Genomic DNA, 10,694 nt, shown 5'->3' with positions numbered 1-10,694 from the left:
GCTAAAATTGTATTTGTTGGACTGGATCACTGTGAACAAATATTTTATAAAGCAATAGCTTATCCTTCATCCTTTTTTGTCTTTCATTTACCTTTCGAGGCACAGTGGAGGGTACTGTATCTCATAGGTGAGAGCTTAGCGATCTTACTTTTGTCAACCAGGAGATAAAACCTTGAAATGTTTCCGTTTCCACTGAAGCCTGTGGTCTGTAATCAGCTGAATGGTTTGGCACAATATACGTAAAACGACAAGTTTGCAGAATTTGACACAATTCACTTAGTTGCTCCTTGATTCAGACGGCAGAACTGGATGAATGCTACCATTTGCTAATTCATTCAAATCTATAGCATTTATTTATGTCTTTCTACATAATTTAATCATTTTAAAAAGCACGACCAAAATGCTAAGTAGCTTAATTTCCTCTCTCTCACGCTCTCCTTCTCCCGTTTCTGTACGTGGCGCTGGGTTAGCAGATGTGCCGTGAAGCGAATGACTGTTTAAAACCTACTGTTTCGATATCAGAAATGCTATTGTTGCTGCTGTAGCGTCCCTAACTGTCAGGATCATGTGTGTAATCTGCACCCGGCGGCAAACATAAACAATGAGCAAGAAAAAGAAATGCAAACTACTGTAGCTCCTGGCATGGCTGAGCACACTGCAAACCCCCCTCCCCTGTAAGAGAAATAGTGACATCCACCACTGCTGCACAGCACCTAGAATAAATGCACTAAATGAGATGAGAAAGCCTGAGGATAAGACATAGAGACATGTTTACATGACAGTAACAGGATTACTTACCCCTACAGTGCAATATTCTCATCGCACTCGCTAAAGTGTTAGAATATTAATTTGAGAAATCTCTTCATAGCTTTCTTGTTTGAAGTCCATTTTGTGAAGAGCTGTTTCCAAAGCACCTTGTTTTTTCCCCTAAATTCAGATATTGCATTTTCTGCAAGAGGGAAGAGTGATGCAGATCCTCCCACCTCTTAATACTCTTCTTGCTAGAGAGCCCATTCTGTTAATTAACCAAACCACATGGGGCCAAACATAAGTCCAAATGCTCTCTCTTGTTTTGATTTAAGTTCACTGTATATGCTCCCCGCTGAATATGGGCTAGAGGCAGAGGCTGCACTTGAAATTTATGCCAGCGTGTTCTCGTGCTGCATGTGGGATGCTATAGGGTGAGTTGAGGGTCAGACCTGCAGAAGGAATAAATGTTCAAGAATAAGCATGGCCTTAACCTGTGACCAGGACTGCCCTTGACTTCCTACGCACGCTGACCTCGCCACCTCACTGACCATCTTCTCCTTTATTTCCTACGCCAGTGCATGTCTGTTGGCTGAGTTCTTGCTATGAATCGACAGCTGTAAGAAATACTGTGGGTAAATTGTTCAGCCTTTGTAGCTGCCAATCACACATGCACACACACACGCACAAACGCTCGGCTAAGTCAGGAATGACGGTGAGTTGTTCATGTGGTGCTGACACCTTAATAAACACACCTCTTTTAAATCTCTTCAGACGTCAGTCTGCCATTAGGAAATCAGTTTTCCATTAACACACTGCAGTCGTTAGATCCCGTCAACCTGCAGAGAATGATGGCTTTTGTTTTCCTTCTATTTTTTTCTTTCTTTCTCTTGAGCTCTATTTTTCATTGACATAAAAACATCTAAATTACCAGGTGAAGTTTTAAGTGTGATTTGTATTATGTAGTGGCTTTATGACCCCTGCAATGATATATCAGCACATTCATTAAGGGTTTACAAAGCCGAGCCTGCTTGCTGCGCACCCATTATACTGTAAATAATGCTCTCTCCCTACTCTACTCACCAAGTGGGGTTTAAGGTTATGTAATGAATCAGTGATACCAAAATAAAATCTGTCTCATCGTGATATTTTGAAACCCTTTAGCTCAGCTTAGGAGGGAAAAAAAGAAGTTTAGAATTGGGTAAGCAGAATTGAGTCATTAGGAGGGTATTGTGCACCAGAATATGGAACTTGTGCAGAAATTAACACTGTAGGAAATCATTGTTAAATGGGGAGGGGTACAAAAGAGAGTTGCTACTATGAACAAACTGCTACAGCTGATAAGATCCCAAGAAGTGCTGATGAACGCTTACGAATTAAATCTTGTAATTAAAACTGTTCAATTCTGCAGTTTCTCCTCTGATGTACTCCTGCAGCCCTGTTAGGACTTACAGCTCCATTCATGAGATTAGTTCATTTTAAACCCAAAAACACAGTTGCCTTTGTTTAGTTATTATTTTTCGTTGTTGGATATACAATGAACTGGATGACTGAGAACCTCTCACATTTTTTGCATCCTTCAGAAAGTCCTGAAAGTAGAACAAAAGAAAAACACAACATTTGTATTGGATTAAGATCAGGACTTTGTTTGATTTTGACCTTTGACCATTCCAAATCATCCATTTTGATCTATCTATCTATCTATCTATCTCGTTTGTTGTCCTACAGTTGTATTTTCATTCATAGCCAGCTACAACTGGTTTGGCAGCTGGACATTTCAACCATTTATTTTATCCATCAGCATCAATAACAATCTTTATCCATTTATCTGATACATTAAGCTTTTTAGACCAGGGGGGTATTCCAGAAAGCAGGTTTACCGCTAACTCTGGGTATGTAAACCCAGAGTTAGCGGTAAACCTGGGATTTCGGTTCCAGAACGCTCAAATATGATCAGGCTATGTAAGTAACCATGGTAACATAGGCTCTGAACTTAACTGGGTATGTAAACCCAGAGTTAGCGGTAAACCTGGGATTTCGGTTCCAGAACGCTCAAAAATGATCAGGCTATGTAAGTAACTATAGTAACATAGGCTCTGAACTTAACCTGGTAGGGGTAGGTTTTGTTCAGGTTATGTTCGGGTATTTAAGTGCACGTTCAGCCAGACCGCTTTTTCCACACTTGTCACACAATGACGTTTCCTTTTGAGGAAGATCCAATTGACATTGAAGCACAAATCATTCGGGCTATTCACCGTGAGAGGGTATAAGACCACGACTTAATATCCTTTCTTTTCCTGATGAGTTTTTGCCAGAGCACTACTGTTTTTCTTCGGAATCTTTAATATATTTAAACAGCATTCTCCATCCCCACATTTCGAACGTTACGCATCGTGGATTCGCTCATCGTAATTGTTGCGCGTGCGATAGCCTATTGCACAACATTGCAACGTTGCGCAATGAATTAGTTCCTGCTATTGAGGAGCAGATAGGAACACATTCAGCAACTTGACATCAGAGATGGTCAAAGAATGCGTGATGAAATCTGTCACAATCACTTCAACCAAAAAAAATAAAATAAATGCACGTAAGACTGTTTCACACATTTATTTGCCCATTGCGTGTTTCATGGCCTGAAAAGAGAAAACACTTCATTATAGAGCAAATGTTCTGATCCAGTGTTCTCATGCACTGACAGAAAACATGAAGAAACTATGCTCTAGTCTCTGCACAGCATTTCTTTACCTCGATTCCTCCTTGACTGCTGATAATGTCTATTCATCCTCCTATTATTTATATGAACGGTAATATTGGCTATAAATTGGTCATTTTCGAACATGCAAGGCTACACAAATTAGACAGAAGTGGGCCTATTAGGGTAAATACATTGCACTTGTTCATTTTGCTCCTCCTGGGAGGTTGAGGGCTCCGATGACGTGCCCCCAGGAATCCCCTCCATCATCGGACGCCCTCGATTGATACTGATCGCCAACTCCTCCACAGGGGTGAGGGGGGACACCGCTGGCCCAGAACCGGTCTTCCTCTCCTCTGCTTTCTTCCTATTGGCTTTGAAATGAATGTAACTTGTTGCAATATGGCAATTCAAGAATATAATACTGGATAAGTGATGTCTAAGATGATGCACTCAGATATATCTTACCAACTTGGACAATGTTTTTATATTTTGTTTTGACCTGCGGCCACGTTCTCTTGAGGGCGGTCGGGTTACATCTAATTAAAAATAATACAATATATGACAAGGTATTCTATAGTATAAGAAAGTCTCATACAAAGAAGTTAATATGTAGCCTAATATCTACTGAATTATTGTGCTTCTGACACATTAGTGTGCTATATCCTACTAAACTTACGCATTTACGCGGTCGGCAATTCTCTGCCAAGCAAGATCTCGTTCCTTTTATTGCTTTTTTCGTTATTATCGCTCTTTCCTCCTCGTACGCCTCGAGCAGAACTTGCTGCTCCGCTTCAGAAAAATAGGCTGCTCTGCGCTTTGCCATTTTTAATCATGGTTTCGACTCTCAATAGATGATGCCTTTATAACTTCGCCGTGATCACGCACAACTCTAGGTTAAACAATCCGGGGTTGATTGAACTGATTGCAAACCGGTGTTTTGGAACCGACAGCTCGGGTTTAGTCGCCTCAGGTTCAGACAAGCCAGAGGTTAAGTTTTATCTCAGTGTTTGTTAAACCTGCTTTCTGGAATACCCCCCAGTGCTTCAGTCTGTCAATTTAGCTTTCTGTCATACCCATTTATCCATTACTTTCATCTAATTATTTAGACCCCTCTCCTGCATGCTGGCTAATTTGTTATCACACACTGCAGTGAAGAGGTGGCGGGGTTGACTCATCGTTTTATTTTTCAGTAAAAAAACATACCATTATTTGAAAAGGTAGTACAAATGGCGTACATTTGTTTGCATTATATAGATTCATAAGTTACTTAAAAGCTTGTTTCAGTAGCAATGGCAGCAACTCACAGGTCAGATTTACATCTGTGTGTTAAATTTTGCCTCACAACCCGCCGACTCTGTCGCTGGCTTTGTCTCCGGGCTGAGCAGTTCAAGAATCATGAAGTGTCCCTTTCACCTCACTGCTCCTTCTGTTCTTCCGTTGACCCATCTGTAACTGCCGTGGCTCCACAAGTGGATTTGCCACAGATTTGAATGCAGCATATTCTTCAACTCGGTGTCAGAGCAAGAAGAGAAGGCAAAGAAAATGTGAAGAAGATAAAGGATGTTTTTCCTCCTGAGCTGAAATAAATCTTATTGTGGTGGCATTTAAAGAGTAAATCCACTCCAGATCACATATGGCAGAAAACTGGTGCTGCGCTGATGCCCCTGGGCTTGAATTTTGTAGCGTGTCTGGCCACACCCATGATGTCACAGTGGGTGTTTTCAATCATCTGTCAAAGCCTGGCATGTGAGCAGAGTTTCAGTATCTTTTATTTATTTTTTTATTTCTGCCCATTTCCGATTCAGTGTGGACCTTCTCTCCAGAGTATCCACTGACTGCGTTTTAACCTCATTTTTCTTGCTTTAGCTGTCCATTTGTGTCGTCGTGTCTGTGTTTGCCTTTTCTCCGCGAAGCTGTGTGTGTTCATCGGGGGAAGAGGGGTGCACCAGGTGGGGTATGTGATAAGAGAATAGATGTAAATGTATACAGATCACATTCGCACGCTGTGTCGCTGTGCGCCGCAGCAGCAAACAAACCACAAGCTTAAAATTCTGACATTGTGTGTGTGTGTGTGTGTGTGTGTGTGTGTGTGTGTGTGTGTGTGTGTGTGTGTGTGTGTGTGTGTGTGCCTACGGAGCCTGTTCAAGCTCGCCGAGCTTCAAAGTTTTTAGCATCAAGGGATGTAAATGGAGACAGATCTTGAAAACACATTTTATTAAACTTGCCAAACTGTTAATTGGTGTTTGTTGAATGTGTTGGCTGGACTAGGTCAGCTTTGAAAAGAAAAAAAAAAAAAAGGAGATGAGCCAAAGTAGGAGGCTATAATATCCAGGACACTGGCTACAGATATTGTGCTGGCCAGATACTGCACGTTGGGCAGACTCTTTGGGGGAATTGGAGAGAGTTTGAGGGCATTCTCTGCCTTTCTTCTCGTGCGACTATTACTCGCCGTGCCCTCGTTTTCCCCTCTCTCTTTCATCCAAATATGGCCACCAGGAAAAGGTGAGTGGGAATCAAGCGGGCTCGTGCTCTTTCGACCAGCTAATGAACACATCAAATGAAGCAGTGTTTCAGCCCACACTCACGGCCTTGATTTGACTCCGCTGTTTGGTTTTATGCACATAAAAACATGAATATGAATGCAGCATACCTGATGAACCCTAATAAGGTAGCAATACATGCGCCGAGCGAAAGTGGAATTATCCTCAGACGCCTTTGTGAATTTATGTGATTTAAAAAAAAAAAAAAACTGCTGAACAGCTTGAGACAAGAAAAAAAAGAGAAATCATCAAACTTAATTTGTGTCAAGTGCCAAGAAATCCCACAAATGAGGCTTTATAATGAAATATAATGATTCGACTCATTCGCTTGGTCACTCTGTTGGAACACTGGCTCAAACACACAGTTTGGTAATTAGCCCGCTTTTATTTGTACACATAGCGTGTTCATTTCTGTGCCTCTAACATCCCCCCCTGTCTTTGTGCCGTCTATCTTCTCAGACGACTCGTGGGCCACCTGTGAAAATACTTAAATGTTATTAGTATGGCTGTTGAAGAGCAGCATAGCGGCGGCAGTGCGTGGGCGGGAGCTCTAATATGATTGGCTCAGGGACACTGTAAGCCTGAGTGGCAGCCCTTAATGGGAGCCCTGGAGAGGTAACCCAACAGCTGTGTGTTTGCAGCTAATGAGAGATGGGGGAGGAGTAAAGGATCACAGACTGGAGGCACTCTGATAAACTTGCCTCAGAATGGCTGGGGTGCAGATAGGAAAATCAAGTTTCCTCCTGAGGACATTGCTTAAGGCTCTCCTTTGTGACACACCCCGGAGTTTGACTCACTGCTCCCGGTCCATTGCTTCATGCTTAAGCAGTTACGATCGCAGGCAACGGTGTTCGGGAAGAAAGGAAGAGAGTAACTGTGGCGTGGGATGGATTTCACTCCCCGCTGAGCAATGCTGATTTATAGCCTTGAGCAAAAGCATTGTGGAGTTTTTTCCCCTTCTTCTCCTGCTTCTTTTTAATTACGCTGCTGCAGTTTTTAACAGATGATGTCAGACACAACTAGTTTGAACAAATACACACCAACGGCGCATTCTTGTTTTCACGCCATAGCACATTGTCTTCACAGACGAGAGGGCAACGCGCCTCGCTCCATCGTCAATGTTGAATCCCCCTTTAGTTTCCTGAGCAGACACAGAGAGGAGCCGTGTTGCATCCTCTCCTTATTAGAACCGCCTGAGGGTGGCGCCAAATGAATAAACAGTGGCCACACAGCTTCCATTTTAGGCCACTCTTATTTGCTACATGTAATGCATATCAACAAGTAAACTGTCGGGCTACCTGTTACATCAGATTTATCCCAATCAGTGCGCTTACACAAACAAGGAAAGGGAATTATTTCGCACTAATAATAAATTGAGGTCAGGGCAGGCGCAGATTTCTTGATGGCTCATTTAATGGGGTGCACCCCTCTCCCTCTTTGAGTTGACCCAGTTTGATGAGATCTTCTTAGACTGTAGGAATCACACAATTTCCTGGTAGGCAGCTCTGGCATAATGTGATGTTGAGTGTGAAGTTGCTGTGTGCTGCGGTGGATGGGAGCCCCACCTCCTCCCACGCTCTGATGAGTGGAGAGAAAGAGGGAGAGAGAGGGAGGGAGGGAAAGAGAGAGAGAGAGAGAGAGAGAGAGGAGCAACTAACCTACCCACTGTGTCTCACCACTTGCTCTCTGGAAATGCTTCAGATGGGCTTCTTGTTTAGGACCGCTTAGCTATTCCGTTTTAGGTTGCAGAAATGCCATGTGTGTTGCAGTCGCTTAGACATCCCGTGCGTCCTTAGAGTGCGCTCTGAGCTACTTGTGTCAGAGGAGGGGGGGGGAAGCGCCGGAGAAACTTGGACCAAAGGGATGCGACAGCGAGTGCATATCTTGGCAGGGATCAGTTATTGAGGACTGAAAATGGCACACACTAGGTTGTCCCCCGTGGATTGACACTCTTCACTTCCCAGCTCTGCCATCTCGTCTAACGCAAAACTGCCCTCAACTTAGAATATACCGCACGGACGGAAAGCTGCGTCTGTTGTGCCTGAGGCTGCCGGGCGACGGCGGCGGACGTAGGATCCCGAATTTTGATGCGGAAAGTTGTGAATCCCCGTGAATGGATTTGGTGATTTCGATGTCAGCGCTGTGACGGAGGTTTGAGGGTGAGACACCTGCCTCTGGGAGCACCGGTGGACGTTACCAGCCGCGGACGAACGGGAAATTGGCGACGAGCGCTCAAGTCTCCGGATCAGGTAGTGAAAATTACCGCAGAATTAATGGGGAAAGTTGCTTTGATTGGTCGCCGTTGTTGGACGGGTTTGTGCAGCGACGGCGGCGAAGTTTCTTTAGAGAATATTTGCTGTCTATTAACGCAGGCTGCGACTGAGGTGTTTATACAACAAGTTGGTGCAGTTTGCAACGGGCGAAAGCGGTGGCTGCCCGGCGTTACAGGTTGACGGAGAGGCAACAGATATGTCATCCGCGGCGAGGAGCCGCCGCATGATTGATGAGACGATGCATTGCAATTAAAACACATCCCTAAGTTCCAGCCCCCCGTTAGTGATGGTATTAAGCCATTAAGTCTGCATATCATTGCACTTCAGCGACAGTCTGAGTGCATGCGCTTCAATCTGATCTGCACTGGCGATCGGCTAATTGCGTTTTATTATACCATTATGGTTCTGTGAAGCAGAAAATGCGATCCATTTGTAACATCCCTCTCTCGCCATTCATTTCATACAGCTGCAGACATCACACTAATTGCCTTTATTAGTGAATCTTTATTTGGCGCTGTTTACTCGTAACATTTTTTATTTATTTATTTATTTTGCGCAAATAATTCTGACGTAAAGCCCGTCACGTTAATAACTAATCTGCAGTTTCCCCCCTCTAAGGAGATTTATGCTCATAATTGGAAGAGGGGGAGAAAGGGGGGGGGGGGGGGAAATCTTTGATCAGCGCATGGGTAATCTCCTGTGCTCTCCAGTGAGAGTCTGGGGTGTTGTTTCTTTCTCGCCACTCCACCGACCACCAGGCACATTTTAATAGTCTGCTCTTCACAGTGATGTCGGTCTAAGTTCCCACACATACTGTAGGCTACAAGGCCGTCAAAGCCGAGCAGATCAAAACAGGCCGATAACCCACTTTTACCCCCTTGTCTGATGAAAGTGTTCTATCTATCTATCTATCTATCTATCTTTCTATCTATCTATCTATCTATCTTTCTGTCTATCTTTCTGTCTATCTTTCATCTACAATTATGACATGATAAAAGATTCCTTTATTCCTCTATATTGTCTGTCACAATTGCATGCCAGTTCCATAATATTATAACAGTGTGCAACTTTACTCTGATTACTGTACAACAATATGCAACATGTCATATGATTGAGTTTCTGAAGGAAGACTAACTGTGCGGATCAATTGGCTGCTCAAACAGGTATTTCGGCTTGAGAAAAAGAGAACCTTTACAAAACAGTACAAAAGCAGTAAAATAACCCCTGCAAGGAAACCTAACCATGCTCTCAGTCACAGATGCAGACCAAGAGGAATATAAATTCCATGACCTGTCAGTATGTTCATATATATTCTGTATGCAGACTCTTTGATCTCAGTGTATTTAATGGGATTATTTTTATTTTTTTATTTTTTTGACCCTCCATCTGCGTTTTCGTGTGGCTCAGCCTACGTACACCTAAATCAAAAGCCCATGTCCTTAGCAAGCGTTTTCCAACCAAAGGCCACTGCTTTCTCATTACCAGGTTGTCCAGGGTTTGTGGCCAGTAGAAGTGTCCATCCCAACATTTTGCAGTAAATTCTACTGGTAGATCAGCTGTGTAAGGAGACCCATAGCTGTGATACCACCCGTCATAAATCATGCTGGTGGGAGGGTAATGGATTTTACCTGTTATACTAGCTAAAGGCGCAGAGTCAGCCAATATATCAAATCACATCAGTTGAGAAAATCATTAAATCATCCGTTATCTTTCCACACTCTGCCAACGCAGAGAAGAGCACATCCTACAGCAGAAATTTGTGAACTCGATTTGTTGCAGGTAACAGGTGGAGATTCAGCTTCTGCGGTGGTATGGTGATGCTGCAGGATCTAAATCTACCCTGCAGTCACCGCAAAACATGCAAGTAGTTGAAAAAAACTGTCTAAAATATAATCTGAGGTTTGGTGTTACCTTTCACATATTAGTGTTTTACAATTACGCTCCAGTTAATGATGCGCTTGAGTCATTTCTGCCGGACCTGTGGAGCGGCCAGCTTAAAGAGCAAATGTCACCCAGTCAGTCACTGAGTTGACTCAGTCAGTGGATAGTCTGTCTCTATGGCAACCAGAACCGGTGCACATGCTCCGCAACACAATTAAATTCTTCATTTTTTTTTTAACTACCTGTTTTAGTTTGTGTATGATGACAGTACTCGCGTGGATTCAGCCACACAATCCTGTATCCTTTTATTTCTCCTCCTTTAAGCCCAATATAAAAGCACTATGTAGCTACTGTAATAAATTTTAAAATAAACCAAATTATTTTGCTTTTCAAATAAACTATGACGTGTTCGTGTTACATGCTGAAAACTGATGATGGTGTTCTGAAATTGGTGATGTTGATAATTTTTGCAGGAAATCATTTCTGAAATACACAATGGTCATTACATACCTTTTAAAGTTAACTTAATGCTTCAATAATGTTACTCCCATTAAAATA

This window comes from Chelon labrosus, assembly GCF_963514085.1.
Source record: "Chelon labrosus genome assembly, chromosome: 17".
Classification (NCBI taxonomy): domain Eukaryota; kingdom Metazoa; phylum Chordata; class Actinopteri; order Mugiliformes; family Mugilidae; genus Chelon; species Chelon labrosus.
This window is presented reverse-complemented; position numbering follows the sequence as displayed.